This window comes from Solea senegalensis, linkage group LG8 (assembly GCF_019176455.1).
Source record: "Solea senegalensis isolate Sse05_10M linkage group LG8, IFAPA_SoseM_1, whole genome shotgun sequence".
Classification (NCBI taxonomy): Eukaryota; Metazoa; Chordata; class Actinopteri; order Pleuronectiformes; family Soleidae; genus Solea; species Solea senegalensis.
In genome coordinates this window covers 15,215,804-15,230,837 of record NC_058028.1, presented here as the reverse complement: position 1 = coordinate 15,230,837, position 15,034 = coordinate 15,215,804, and the positions used below count along the sequence as shown (strand labels likewise).

Here is a 15,034-nt window from a genome sequence, read left to right as displayed (position 1 = left end):
AACACTGAAATCCAGATGTGCACATGCATTTTACACAGCTGGCATGATAAAGATAAAAATTACTATGTGAGCTTGTGTGTGTAAGGGGATCATCAACTTCTCAGTCAGAATTCATGTTGCATCGATTTGGACAAATAAAAAGTGAATACTAGTGAATTTGTAGCCAAAGTTGTTCTGCATTCTACATTATGTGTGGCAAAAAATATAATATAATACAATAAACACTTACATTAATCTGATATCTAATGAAACTAAATTATAATATGTATGTAAGCTATTATTATATGAGACTAAAAAAGACCTTGAAGCAAGTCAAACCAAACCTAATGGAGACAACAAGCAATTAAATAGCTTGTGGCTTAAAAAGCATTTGGTACACAAAAACGTACACACGCACGCTCATACACACGTGTGCACACTTACATGACAACAACTGCTGGACCCCAGTTGCCACATCTATAAAGTATTTAGTAGGATCAACCACTGTCACTTCTGATTCTCTGTACTTCATCCAACATGTACAGTGCATTTATGCATACTGAATGTGGGATTATTTGAATGAACATGGCCTAGAATAGATCATAAACTTAGCATAAGTTACACAGGACGTAGAACCAGGTCGCGAACCTGGATCTTCATGCTGTAAGACAACAGGGCTACCGTAGCTACAACTCTGCAGTCTGGCCCCATATATCGTTATATTCTACATATACATGTGTATCTATGTATTTACTGTTCTCATGATTACAATACGTTATGGTTTAAAAATGCACAGAAAAACATGAATGTTTTGATGGTGAAAGACACATAAATGGCCATATCGACGTGTCTACTTTTAACTGAAACAGTTAAAAGTAACAGTTAATTTTTGTTGTTTATTTCTGGAAAAAGACTTAGTTGCTGTAATCATGTATCTGGTAAAATGCATAGCTACAGCAACAACTTTTTTGGAGTGTATATTTGTTACAGGGCATGGTTTCATTTTGCCAGAAATCTTGTAGCTGCAAGAAACACTCCTTATGATAATGACTTTAGCATTTAAGTACATATACATACTATATACAAGGTGTAGTACATATTAAAGACAGTAGCATAGGTCCAGGGTAATACTGGTGGCTGCATATTGACGATATCTACTTGAAAGGTGACTTCAACAAGCAGGGGTGAATATTTGTCACGGTTATCTTGTCTCCTCTTTTTGATCGATGAAAACATAGCGACTTATTTTTTTAGTTTTTGTTTTATACTGTATGAAAAATGTTGTCACATTTATAAAATGATCTCCCCACTCCCCACAAAAGGGCAATGTGATGTATGAGTTAATACATAGGTGGGCACACACACACACACACACACACGCACACAGTAGAACACAATCCCTCTCTCTGTGTTCTTCTGTTTAATCTTACTTTGACCACTCACGCAAACCCAGGTCAGGACTGATGTTTGATTTATTTCTTCATTGATTCTGTTGCTATTTGTCGAACAGAGGTTCCCTTTCAAATGCAGAGGTATGTGCACATCTTCAGTCACCTCAACATTGCATTTCATAGTCTCCATTCAGTATTTAATTGATTTGCAGCTGCTGTCTCATACCAGGGACCAAATCACTGTTATGTTTTCCCAAATGTGCTGCACTGTGAATGTTGCTGTTTGGATTGGATTTTTTGGTTTATATATACATATGTATATGTATATGTATATATATATGTATGTGTATATACATACCTATATATTTATGTACATATACTGTATATATTGAGTGTATATTATTCATGTGGCAGGGTTATGAATGGTGTTCACATGTTCTGAGAGCTCTCCTCTTAAACAGCTTGTCCACTCCGTTCTGGAAGCTTATCTGATTTAGGGAGGGGTGGAAAAAAAAAAGCAAGAAAACGACAGAGACAGAAAGGGTGGCAGTGTGATGTGGTGATGGAATGTGGGGATGGGGAATGGGGAAACACAGGCGGAGGGTGAGGTGTGAGACAGGGAAGCTATGGGTGAAAACAGGAGGAGAGAAGACAACAGGGAGAGACAGACAAATGTGGAGAGTATGGGAGCGGAGACGGGGATAGAGAGGGAGGGAAATGAGCAAAACAGAGTGGTAGAGAGGGGGAGGAGGAGGCAGAGGAGGAGGGGAGCAGGAAGGGGATGCTGCATTTTAGTGATAGCACAGACTGAGTGTGCAGGGGCAGAGAGAGGGATGGAGAGAATCGATGAGAGGGGTAAAAATTAAGAGACAGGAGAGGAGCAGTGCATTGACAGAGAGTGCACATAAGGATTCAAATGCAGGTAAAAATAGATATAAATAGCAAGATGTGGAAATTATTTATAGGGAATTTACCACTTAAAATTGTATCATCTTGTTTTTGAATAGTTTTGAATAGTAGAGCCTGGGACAGGCATTTCCTTTCATGACAGCAGCATCAAGAGATTTTCTGGATGTCAATCATTAGAACCATCCATCCATCTTATATATCTTTATATCCACCATTAACCACTCCATCATCCATGAGCCGTTTTCATCCATTCTTTTCTTTCCTTCCCTTTTTCTGACAAGCTCCTCCTCTCACTTTCCCCCATATCCATCTTACAATCATCTCTCCATTCCACCCACACACAGGCTTTTCTCCATACCCACCCACCCCTTCTCTCTCCTTCCACATCTCCTCTGTCACTTCCACAGATCCTGAGGGCATCCCTCTTTTATTTAGCTCCTCTATGCTACATTTCCTATCCTATCTTCTAAGAGGGTCATTCAGCTATTTTTAATGTATTTTCAAGGAATATTTACCTCTGTTTCATCCTTTATTTCACCCTTTTTTTGTCAGACTTAAAGAGAAGGGAACTTGCACCACTGACCAGAGCAAGTGAAAGGACATAATCCTGTATGAAGAGGACAAAGGCCGCCGCCTGTAATCAGCAGCAGCAGGAACACACGGAGGGAAAAGACCAACATAAGGAGACTGCTGTGCAGTTGGAGAAAGTCTGACTCTCTTTGATTGGCTGTCTATACATAGACCATCCTTCCATCTGTCCCATCAGGATGGAGAAGGATAACTCAAAGAGAAACGCTAAATACTCTCAGGTGTGCTGTTAAAAGAGAGGAGTTGTCTGTGTGTGGGGGGGGAACAGAACAATAACATTAGCAATCTTCTGGAAGGAATATGGAGAAAAGGCAGCTGCATGACTCATAGCACAGCAGCTAGAAAACTGTGTATTCTACGTGCAATAAAAGAGGCAGAGGGAGATAGAGGAGCATTGGGAGAGATACAAAGTGGAAAATAGAGGTGGACTTTACCACAATTGAGCAGTAATTAGCCGGAGGAAGGACGTGATGCGGACAGAAGCAGTGGGACTGGCAGGCAGTGAGTGAGATATAGGCCGAGTGAATCAGCGCACTACAGGCAGAGGAAGAAGAGGGTGAGTTTAGAAAGTAGAGACTTGGGTATGACTGAAGACCATTAAGGGAAGGTTAAATGAAGGTTTGCTGCAGGGTGGACACAGAAAAACAGAGAACATAGGGACACACTTAATGAAAAAGCTGTTTGAGCTACAGCTACAGGAGAGAAAGCCCTGGGTGACTGTATGCTTCTATAAAGAATAAATATGATGGAGGCTTGCACACGTGTTGACAGGACAGAAAGAACATTGTAGAGAGTTTAAAAAAGAACAGATTGCACCAAGGGACGGGATTTAGAGATGAAGACCGAATCAAAAATACATGCAAGCAGAGAGCAGCAGCTAAAAGAGGAGAAAGAGCAACTGAAAACACCACAGAAAACCACAGACCTTGTCATCCAACGCACAAAGGGGACACAGGAACTTCAACGGTGACAGCAACACAGCAAGAGGTCGCTGTTAAATATTTATGCTGACAGGCTACTTTTGAAAAAGCCCACTCCTTGCACCAGTGGAAAGCAGGAGGGAAAAAAAACCCTATCCTTATTTAAAGCCGTTTTACATCACTGTTAAATACTGTCAGCAGACAGTCGAGCATGGCGAAGCTAAGATGTTGCTGCAAATGAGTCTAGACTCTGGTCCCTGTATGGCTTCTACTGGGGGAGTGGAGTGACTACAGAGAGACCTGGACCTTTATTTTGTGAGGAAACATCAAGCAAGATGGGAATCGACATCTGAGTCATCTCACCAGGACTAGAACACATTATTTTTCATCTATAAGAATGGGAGGCAGGTCTTGCCTATGAATATGGATATCTTTGACTGCCTGCACTCTTTGAAAACGGCCTCATTTACAAAACTGTAGCCAGAGGAGGTTTGCTGTCCAGGCTTCAGGAGACACATGTGAAATGCTTTGATGTGCATCATCAACACAAAGGATGTGTTAATGGAAGGCAATATGCATATATTGTTTTTATGTCTATGACGACAGCTCAAAATGCCATCATGACACTAAGATAGAGACCACCTTCTCTCCACGACTTGAATCACAGATTCCTCAAAACATCAAGACAAATGCGCAGGACGACACAGCGCACACTCTCCATCCAGCTGCGGACAGACCAGCTGCGTGTCTAGGCGTGAGCGTGTGTGTGTGTGTGTGTGTGTGTGTGGCTGCGTGGGGGTGTGAAGACTGTCGAGGAGCTCAGCTGTGTTAGTCAGCGACGCTTGTGCGAGCTTGTGTGGTGGTGTGTGTGTGTGTGAGTGTGTGTGCCGAGCTTTGAACCCAGCTGTGTCTGAGTGTCTCCTCCAAAACGCTGCTGCTTGGAGCTGTGTGTTTGTGTGTGTGTTTGTGTGTGTGTGTGTGTAGCCTGGATTCTCCCCACCAGTGACAGAGCTGGACCTGAACAGCAGTGGTGAGAGGGGGGACACGGAGGGGGAGGAGAATGAGAAGAGGGAGTTGAAGGCAACCAGCAAGACGGAGAAGAAAAAACTGACAACATGCTTGGATAAAGGGAAGAGAGAAAGGAGTCTTTGGCTGCCCCCCCTGGTGCAATGTGTGGTGAGTACATCTCTTTGTTTGTATAATTCACTTTCATGTCTAAACATACCAGTGGATGCATGCACACACTTTACACTGGTGTATATGTATATATGTATATATATATACACCAGTGAGCTTCCCATTCCCTTAGGGTGATGGCCAAGGTCAAAGGTGAAAGGTCAGTAAGAAGTTCAGAGTTCAGAGGTATTATGGTTGTTCACGTAATTGGATGCAGGGTAATGTGATCCGACAGTCCACATGAAATGCACGGGCAGGCGGGGGATCATTTAATGTCTCCATCTGCTGATTCAAACTGTTTTGTGTGGGTCACATGATGCTGGGACTCAGTCAGTCACATGTCATCCAGCCTGCCTAAACCAATCAAAAACCCCAAAGCGTATTTAACTCAGGTGGTAACCGGTTGTGACATGAGAATCTGAACTCCTGTTATGACGCCTCAAGTGCCATGGTGACATTTCACATCCTGGAATTCAGACATCACCTGCAACAAGGCACCGACTGGACGATAGCGGCTGCCAATCACATTTGTTATCATCTATTTCCTTTTCAAACCTTTTAAACAGGAATATTGTTGACGACATTGACCTCAGGAAAATGTTTATTAAATCAACTGAGAACTAGCATCATTTGTGCATAGACTTCCATTCAAATGTTTTTTTTCAACCAGTGGAGTCGCCCCCTGGTGGCTATTTAATATATTCTTACTTTCTGATTAGCTTCACTGGGCCAATTTAGAAGACTAAATCCGCTTTGATATAGAGTCTGTGGTTGCCTTATACAGAATCCCTGGTGTCTTCATGTTGGAGGATATTTAATCACAATGTATATATGTATGTGTATATATATATATACACATATATGTATACTTATTCATATATATGTATACTTATTCATATATATATGTATGTACACACATAAAGTATCTTCCAATATACAGACACAAATTCTGCTCAAAACTCACATACATATTTACGAATAACACTTCATAGTGAGAGACCAATATCTAAGTATCTCCCAGAGAGTCAAGATTAAAATACGAGGATAATACAGCTCAGAATATGAAGAGAACATTCAGGGAGCCCTGAAGCCCAAGCCTCTGCACTGCTGCGCTGCTGTCCTGATATTTTCACCACTACATTACTCATCTTGATGTTTTAATGAGGGCTTTAAAGCCACATAACACTGTTTATGTTATGTGATATATCATATATGTTATTCACCTCTTCTATCAGAAAGGGGCCCTTCAGCCAAATTACACTGGTCATTATGTGATGTATTTATAGAGCCCCTTAGGCTGTGTTATCCGCCCCTGATCCTCAGTCAAATAACAAAGTTTAGACCATGCTTGCATCACTGGTACGCTCTTTCATCACTCTCTTGTCCTTTGTCTCAGACTCCTCCCCCTTTTTAAAACACCTTTCCCTCACCTTGTTCACTACCAGACCACGCCCCCCTAAAGGGAGTTTAGGTTCACTTTAACTTATGTAATATGGCTCAATCAGTCGTATTACCATTATCATTATTAGCCAGGTGTTGTCTGACATAAAGCACATTGTGGGATGAATCAGTGAGATTGAAAATTGATTTAACTTTATCCTTCCATCTGAGCTCATAATCCGTCCCAGCTGGGAGGGACACTTAATTGTTATGAGTCAAGCAAAACTCCCTGTTTTTCTTAATGCTTCAGTTGTGTGAGATACGTGGAGTTATCATGTAAGAGAACAAGAGCATAACACTATACAGGCAACTGGCTTTACCTACTTTGAAAACAACAGTTGTCAATATCATGTTTGTTTGAACCCAAGCCAATCAATCTGGTTTTTGTTTTTTTTATCTGAGGATTTTGCTAATCCGTTAATGGCACAAACATTTTAACTTTGTTTATCTCTAATAGGTTGAGCTGTCACCTGAAAAGACTGTGTCCAATGTCACTCAGCCCCATCACACACTCATTGGTCTTTGTCTCACACTTTCTCCCCCACTTCCACGAGACATTATTAACACATCATTAACACAGCTCATAAACGCCGTCTTACAGCAGGCGCTCTCACTCTCTCTTTCCCCGTGTGGATTTTTCTTACACACATGTACCCACCCACACACTCTGGAGACACACATGCACAGATATGGAGGAAGCAGGGCAGTGGCTGAGGAGAAGTGACAGTTATTTCATGGCTGCTGGCCTTGGATTCTAGCAGCGCTGGCCTCGAGCTTGTAATGAGGCTGTGTGGAATGTTCTAGTGTCATACGGATCCACACCATTCTATGTGCAGTGTGTGGGTGTGTGTGTGTGAGACAGAGAAGGGTATATACATAATGTATGTGTATTTGTATAGGAAGAATTCATAAAATGATTATCTGGTGGTAACCCAAACAGCTGGTCTTTACAACTTCACAAGCCTTCTTTATGTCCGTGCTGCACCTGCATGTGTGCATCATTGATCTCTGAACAGGGTGTCTGTACTGTGGCAAACACAAAAGCTGTGAGATCATTGATAAAGACGTTCCGTGGGAGGTCAATATCACCACCAATCAATGACTGCGATCAATACTTCTTTCTTTCTGCAATCATTACTGCATGTACAACAGAACTCAATTTGTTTTCATTGCGTTTGACATTATTGTTGTTCGCATGACCAATAATCACATACCTTGGATCACGACGAGGATTAAAGATCAGTATAGACTATCTATTATTCATCCATCCATCTATTTCGAGATTGCCAATGACCAGACTCAAAATATATGAAGGACACCCAACTGAGACAAAAGACAAAGCTACAGGAGGAGAATAATTGTATCACTACTACTGTATGTAATCTACACATTATTTAGGAGATTATAATTTATTTAGCTATTATTGCACCAATAAGATACTTCCACTGAATGAAATGAGTTCCAAAATCCATCCATCCATCTATCCATCCATCCATCTTCTACCGGGGTACACCCTGCACAGTTCACCACATATGTAGACAAAACAACCACCCGCTCTCACACTCACACCTACGGTCAATTTAGAGTGTCCAGCTTACCTCATCAACCTTTTTTTAAAAAAAAAAAAACTACATGCTACAGACATGATGTTACTCAGTGGTGGCATTCCCTGGTGTGTTATGCATCTAAGGGCTCTAATTTCCATTCATGTTTCCTTGAGATGACGTTAATGGTGAATCACTACATGCAACTTGTCAAACTCTCACAGTAATGCACACTTACACTGCAGACGGAAGGAATCTGTGGAAGGAAGGCGCAACCGCCACGGGGAATTAATATCACAGCCTTCATAAATTCAGCTGACACTTTCATGGGGCAAACTGGCCCGGCCGTTTTTATTCATTTGAGGTGAATTTCCCCAGTGCTACTCTGTATTTGTATTGCACTGCGCAGTGGGAGCCACTGGATTTATTGAAAATGCCACTAACTGTCCGTTACCTGAGATATTTTTGAGTGAATGAGTGAAAATAATAAATCATTTTGTTATTATCTTAATTAAGTCCAAGACATTTACATCTGATCCACTCTTGATGCAAGTATGGTGATTGAGCACTAGTAATTTAAAATGCTTCTGTGGGTCATTAATGCAACTGTTTTGAGGGAGAGAATAACACAGGAGGAGTTGCAGATATGTCTTGAAATGTATTTTTGGGCTGTTGAATTCAAGCTTGTGATAATAAAACACAGCAGAAGTATGTGTGAAACGTACGTGTTCCTTTCTCAGGGAGTGCACACAAGCAACGTATATAACTAACAACTTCACATGCGAGCGGAGTATGAACAATTCCAAAAGAATTCACAAAGAGTGAAACAATAATGCATGAAATCAGAAAGTGAAGCGCTAACTCAAGTGGCAGGACAGATCTGTATCATACTACAATCTACAAATCTCTGTATCGCTTAACTCTTCGCTATGCTTTGTTTTGGGTTTTTTCTCCATTCTTTGTGTTTTTCTGCTTTTCCCTCTGTTATCTATGTGCTTTAGGGCACAGAGTTTTGAGGTGTGTCATGCCACGCATCCCCACTAATTGGGTTGGAAATAATCATGTTACACTGCTGAATGGCTGAGCTGCATCAAATGATAAGGCCATGTCCCAGTCCACACACACACGCGCACACACACACACACAAAGCTAATGGATGTAGGAATGTTTAGCCTGCACCAAAACAAAAGAAAAACAAAATAAACAAGTGGAGAAAAAAGACGAGAGTTTAGGATGAATATAAATGTCTGTGACTTGCACACCTGTTCAGTTATTGCTTACACCGAGTTGGCGATTTTCCATGTAAACTGTATCTTTTATTGGATGGTGACTTATTGACAAATTGAATGAGGAACAATCTAATTGTTGACAGTTGAGAGTGTAATACTCGCGGATATCTTAAATCTTGAATAATAATCCCATGGGTCATGCTTATTAAAGCATAAACACAGAGAGAGAGAGAGAGAGAGAAAGAGAGAGAGAGAGAGAGATAGACAGAGATATAAATACTTACAACTGCACACTGTCCTCATCCTAACCTCCCTTTGCCTCGACGTTCCCAAACTGTCTCAGTGGACCGCATATAATTCCCCCATCAGTCGTCTGACCTCATTCAGTTTTAACAGACACCATTGATCCCATTGATCCCACATCAACAGCAAGGCCCAGGTACAGGTGGAAATTGTAATAAATGGATGAAGAAGTCTAAGACGTATCAAAAAGGACATTAGGACTGAGTTTTCACAAAAGATGAATTCACAATATTGTTAACATATGCCAAATTCTTTAACCTTGGGTTTAACTCAGTTTTAAAATGTTGATGACATTAATCTTACCAAAGTGATTGGTGGGATCCATGCATTTAATTTATTTTACTTCATTTCACAGCTACATTAAAGGTCCAGTATGTAACATGTAGGTGAAATTAAGTTTTGAGGCTGACTGAAGGCATATGTTCTCCAACCCTGATGGGGTGAGGAATATTCAGCTCTAACATGTAACTTTACCAGTAAAATTTAACATTCAGTGTTAAATAATTGAATGAATAATTGAATAACAATGATTCTCTGTGGGGTTTAGGTCTGGACTCCATGGTAGATGGGAGATGATGTCCCATTCGGAACCATTTTTTCACTATGGTCTGAAATTAGAAATGAAGCAACCCTAGAGCGGTCATAACACTGCCCCCACAGGCTTGGATGATAGGCACGAAGCAAAATATTAGAGAATGTGCCTTTGTTTTGGCCATTTTGTGTTGGCATTGCATTGGCTATTGACTGGTCGTGCAGTAAGTTGGATGTAAAAGAAGTGAGAGTAATAGGAGAATAAAAAGGAGAATGTAGGCAAAGATGGGAGCTTTGAAGAAAGACGCATGCATTTGGTGTAGACGCATGCACCAAAATAAGGTCAAAACTTTTTGCACTAATGTGAATGACAACTGATGCATGCACTGAAACAATTTATTTACAGCTGCTTTGTGTCCAATATAATTAACCTGTTTCTTTCTTCTCCCCCTCCTCTTTCCATTTGCACTTTCCAACCATCGCCTTCTGATTATCCAGGCATCACGCCCTGTGGGGGTGGGGTTCTGTGATGGTAACCATGGTCCCGGGCAGCCGCTATGTCTGCAGCGCTCACGCAAGAGACGACGACCCCGCAAATGACCGTGAGGAGCGAATTTTAGCTGTGCTGGGCATCATCGGAACCATCCTCAATCTCTTAGTGGTCATATTTGTCTACATCTACACCTCCGTCACCTAAGGTTTTCTTGGACAAGAGACATCGGCGGTGTCACCACTGCCCGCCGTCCTCTTAAAGTATTTATATACATTTATATACTTGGAGGGTTTGATTATGCAGAGTAAGTGCTGAGATGTGATGACCACTGGCGGTGTGTTCAGCTGGATAGTGGCCACATTTATCTACACCTGCATCACTGGTGATCAGTAAAGACAACTCTATTCCATTACCTAAAAGCTGCTGCCCATCATAGGACAGGAGCCGAAAGAGGAATCATCTCCACCTCGCAACACTGTAAAACCACTGTCACGTGTTTCACAACAATTTCACACATCCATGTGAAAAGACGAGTGAGCCCACATGTAGAGATCTTGTGTGTCTTTGATTTGATTGCGGTACTTTTGAGTGTGCTGCATCTGCCTTTTTGTCTTATAACATGGTTCATGATTGACTTTGTGGCAGTGTGAGGTTTGTATTGGTGTGTGCTCCTCTGTCAGTTATAAGATATAATCACTGCCAATTATATATTATGTAGACAGGGAGTGCTCTTAATGGACCAAAAAACAACAACACTTGAACAGAGCATCATTACGTATGGACAGATGATCGCTCATTAAGAATTATTTCCTGAGTCACGAAAAGGGTTTTACATGGACCTAATGTGTCCGTACCGGAGCACACCAGAGGAGAGATTCCTGGCTTTGCTGGGCGTTATTGGCATTGTTCTCAATCTTCTGCTGCTTCTATTTGTCTACATATACACCTCCATCTGATGTGTGCATGTACATTGTGTGGTGGGTGTCTGTGCCTGATAATATTGTGATATTTTAATAATAGTGGAAAGGTGTGAGATTGAGGAAATACACAAAATTCCAAATCATTGTGGAAAAGGGGTCTCACTCGCTCGCTCGCTTGCGTGAGATGTTTGTTTTACCATATATTGCTGCAGTCAAACTGCTATTTATCACACTTGACTGCCATTTTTGCCATTGATTCAGGTTGTTCTACATGTTTACTGACAATGAAAACACCCAGACATGAAACACATCAGTGTTGACAGTTGGTACCAAAGACCAGGACTCCATTGTCTGGAATCATGTTTCTGTGACTGGATCTACAATTCAACCACAAGGCAGCATCAGAGAGGGAAAAACATGAAACCAAGGCAATGTCACACAAATCAAGACAGTGCAAACATGCAGTGCAACACAAGGGAACGCAAAAGTAACAGAGAAACTGGGACGAACCACTGTGGATTGTCTGAAAAAAGAGGACACACACGAGGCCTTGCCATCTGTCTTGACGCTCAAAAACACACAGGAAACTCCCTGGGATTGGGTTGCAACGTTCCTGCTGGAGCAACATGTCACTATGGATATGAGTTTAGATTAAAGCTCTGTGACTCTAATGAAGGAGCAAACCTAAACATAGCCGACAAGCGAGTAGGAATAAGGATTGGCCTGAATCTACACTTCATCCTCATCATTCTCTTCTCCACCAACAAGCTGACGCCAGAAAAGACATAGTACTAGAGGACCCACATACGTCTCTACTGCATTCTGCAAAGCACAATACTTTTATATATGAAAGCAACCATACTTGTAAAGAAAAAAAATTATAATTAAAGAAAAAGGCTTCATTACATACACACATCAGTCAGAGGTTTTTGAAAAGACACTAAAGGATGAATGACTCTGTTTGCTCCCTTACCCTGTCTACAATTTTACATGTTGGCTTGTGTGAATAAGTACTAAGTTTTTATTCATCTTTGCATTATAAGATTTCATGTAAAAGTGTGTATTTATGCTCTTAGTTTTATGAAATGAGTTAAACATTGAGTGTTTTGGGTTAGGGTTTTGTTGTGATTGTGTTTTTGAATAAGCAAATGTCACCACTTTGGAAAATGTAGAATGAACCTCAACAAATACCAATGGTTCTGGAGATCACAGGTTATTTTTTACGGAGTGCAGTTTTAGGAAGTTTTGAAGATGAATATTTCCCCTCTTGATTTCCACATATGAACTTGTTGGTTATCCCAAAGTTTCCTTGTCACAGACGAAATAGTAACAAATCCTTGCTAAAAATTCTCATTTAAAAACCAACTATCTGCACTGGTCTCAGTTTTATAGAAGGATATTTACAATGTTGAAGTAAGTTTTAACTCCAAAATAAATTAGAAGCCAATCTTGCTATAAATTGAAGGCTTAAAACACTGCCGTTAGCACTGCCATCACCTGACATGCACTGCCTCACTGGATCAATTTGTAGCTGTATTTAGAGACGTCAGCAATTACAGTGTTAGAACTACTGGAAACATTGACCTGAGCTATGGTAATTAAACCCAGATCGTAACTAATATGTAATGTGTTAAGCCCCGCAATCAAGTGTCAACCCTCAAACAGCTCTTTTAATAAGTGAAAGCCAAAGCGTCGTCACATTCCAAAAAATGCCCTTACTTAGACTTTGGTTCTCACAAAACACACACACACACACACACACACACACGCACACACACACACACACAGTAAGCCTGCTGAGATTGATGCCACTCACACATCCACTTCCCTGTCACATCTAAGAATTGTACAGTGACGTTTGTTGAGCTAAATTCATCGTGCACACCAAGAAGCAGAGTTCACACCACCGTTGTTTCCCTGGACATCTGCTGTCTGACTCTGCCGCAGCTGTGAAGTATCACAATATAATTATGCCTACTTTGTGCTGCACCTAAATCTCACATGATATTATCAAACAAGTAAGCTCACTGATTCAGCTCAGGTTCATTCAGATACTGGTAATGGTGCCACTTGGTAACAAGGCATATTTCAATAAAGGCCACTAGTAAAAGTCATCTCTTTTTAGACTGAAACATAGATTTTCTACAAATATTAAATGCACAGGTTAAAATAAAATGTTAATATGGGCAGTGAGCTATATGAGATTATACAGTATATATATAAAAAAAATATATATAAATAAACTCACAAAAATCATTGCAGGTTTATAAGCATCCTTGTGATATTCTGTAGCCACGTGCTATAATAAGAAACATTTTTCATGTCAGCAATCAAGAGAATGCAGGTATTAGACAGATCAACGAGTTATATTATCTACTGCGTATTCTGCAGTTCAAGGTTTTGGTTAAGAATATGACAGGCAGCCAGCCATGCCGAGACAAATTCTCATATTTGTTCACGACTTGTGAATTTAATTAATTTTTAGCCTGAGAGGCCATGCTGGATGCAGACAGTCACTTTTCATTTAACAGTGTACTAACATTCAAGGAATAATATAGTGCTAATCATGCAAACTCCTTTTAGCAGGGAAAGTTATACTATCAAAGGAGAAAACTTCCATCCTAATTGTGTTCCAGTTCCCGAGAGTAACTATTGAACAAATGCTGTACTTTTCATTTTATGATAATATGATGTAAATATCGTAATGTCAATAAAACACAAAACACCACTTCTAGAGCTTTATTGTTTGTTTTGTTTCATTTTTGGATTTGGGGAACATAAACTGTTGGTATTTGAACCTATATTTCTTAGCAGGTTTACAGCTCTGATTTGTAACATCTCTGCAACAATACAGACTATACAGCTCATATGAAAACTAGAAAACAAAAGAGTAAAATGTGGGAGAGGGAGCAACTTATTTCTCCTAAATCCTTTTAGGATTTATAGAAAATGTATAGTTGGTTTTTTTTGTTTTTTAAAAACACATTTCCAACTGTCATACACAAATCACTGCTTGTCATTATGCTGACTCATGCTGTACCACCGTGAAGCCTAACTCTCCTTCTGTCTCAGACCCTGCTCCTCCTTCAATATGCACTGCTGCTTTGGAGTCCCTCTCCTCCCTCTCCTCCTGTTACTAAAATAGTTCCCCTTGTGGATATCTCACTGCCCCTTAGACATCTTAGACTTAGTCTTGAGTTGTGTGTGGGCATTAGGGGCACAGCACTCAATTGGTTCAGGTCACATTTATCAAATAGAAGCTTATCCGTTCATCTACGTCAATATTCCTTGGCCTATTCCGCTTATCTGTGGGGTGCCTCAGGGCTCCATCCCGGGCCCTATCCTTTTCTTACTGCGCCTGCTCTCCTTTGAGGTTATTTATTAAAAAAAAAAACACCTCTGCTGGACTGTCTCAGAGACAGATGGAGATGGTGTTAAACTTCTTAACTCTTAACCTAAAGAAAACTACAGTTAATTTCAGATGGTTATTGTAGTGCTGTTAACATGTTAAGCCCATTCTGTCACACATCTGCAAGGAATCTTTTTTGGATTCATGGTACCTGCATACCTGACAGAGCTCTTGAAGCCACATACTCCAGGCAGAGTTCTTA

At 40.6% G+C, this 15,034-nt stretch overlaps 1 long non-coding RNA gene across 1 annotated transcript; it reads left to right on the top strand.

Moving 5' to 3' along the window:
• Positions 1 to 2,204: 2,204 nt before the first annotated feature.
• LOC122773048 lies at positions 2,205 to 14,165 on the top strand. Its single transcript, XR_006360849.1, has 3 exons — positions 2,205 to 2,292; positions 2,832 to 4,963; positions 10,509 to 14,165. It is a non-coding gene; the product is annotated as an uncharacterized LOC122773048 (long non-coding RNA).
• The last annotated feature ends 869 nt before the right edge of the window (positions 14,166 to 15,034 follow it).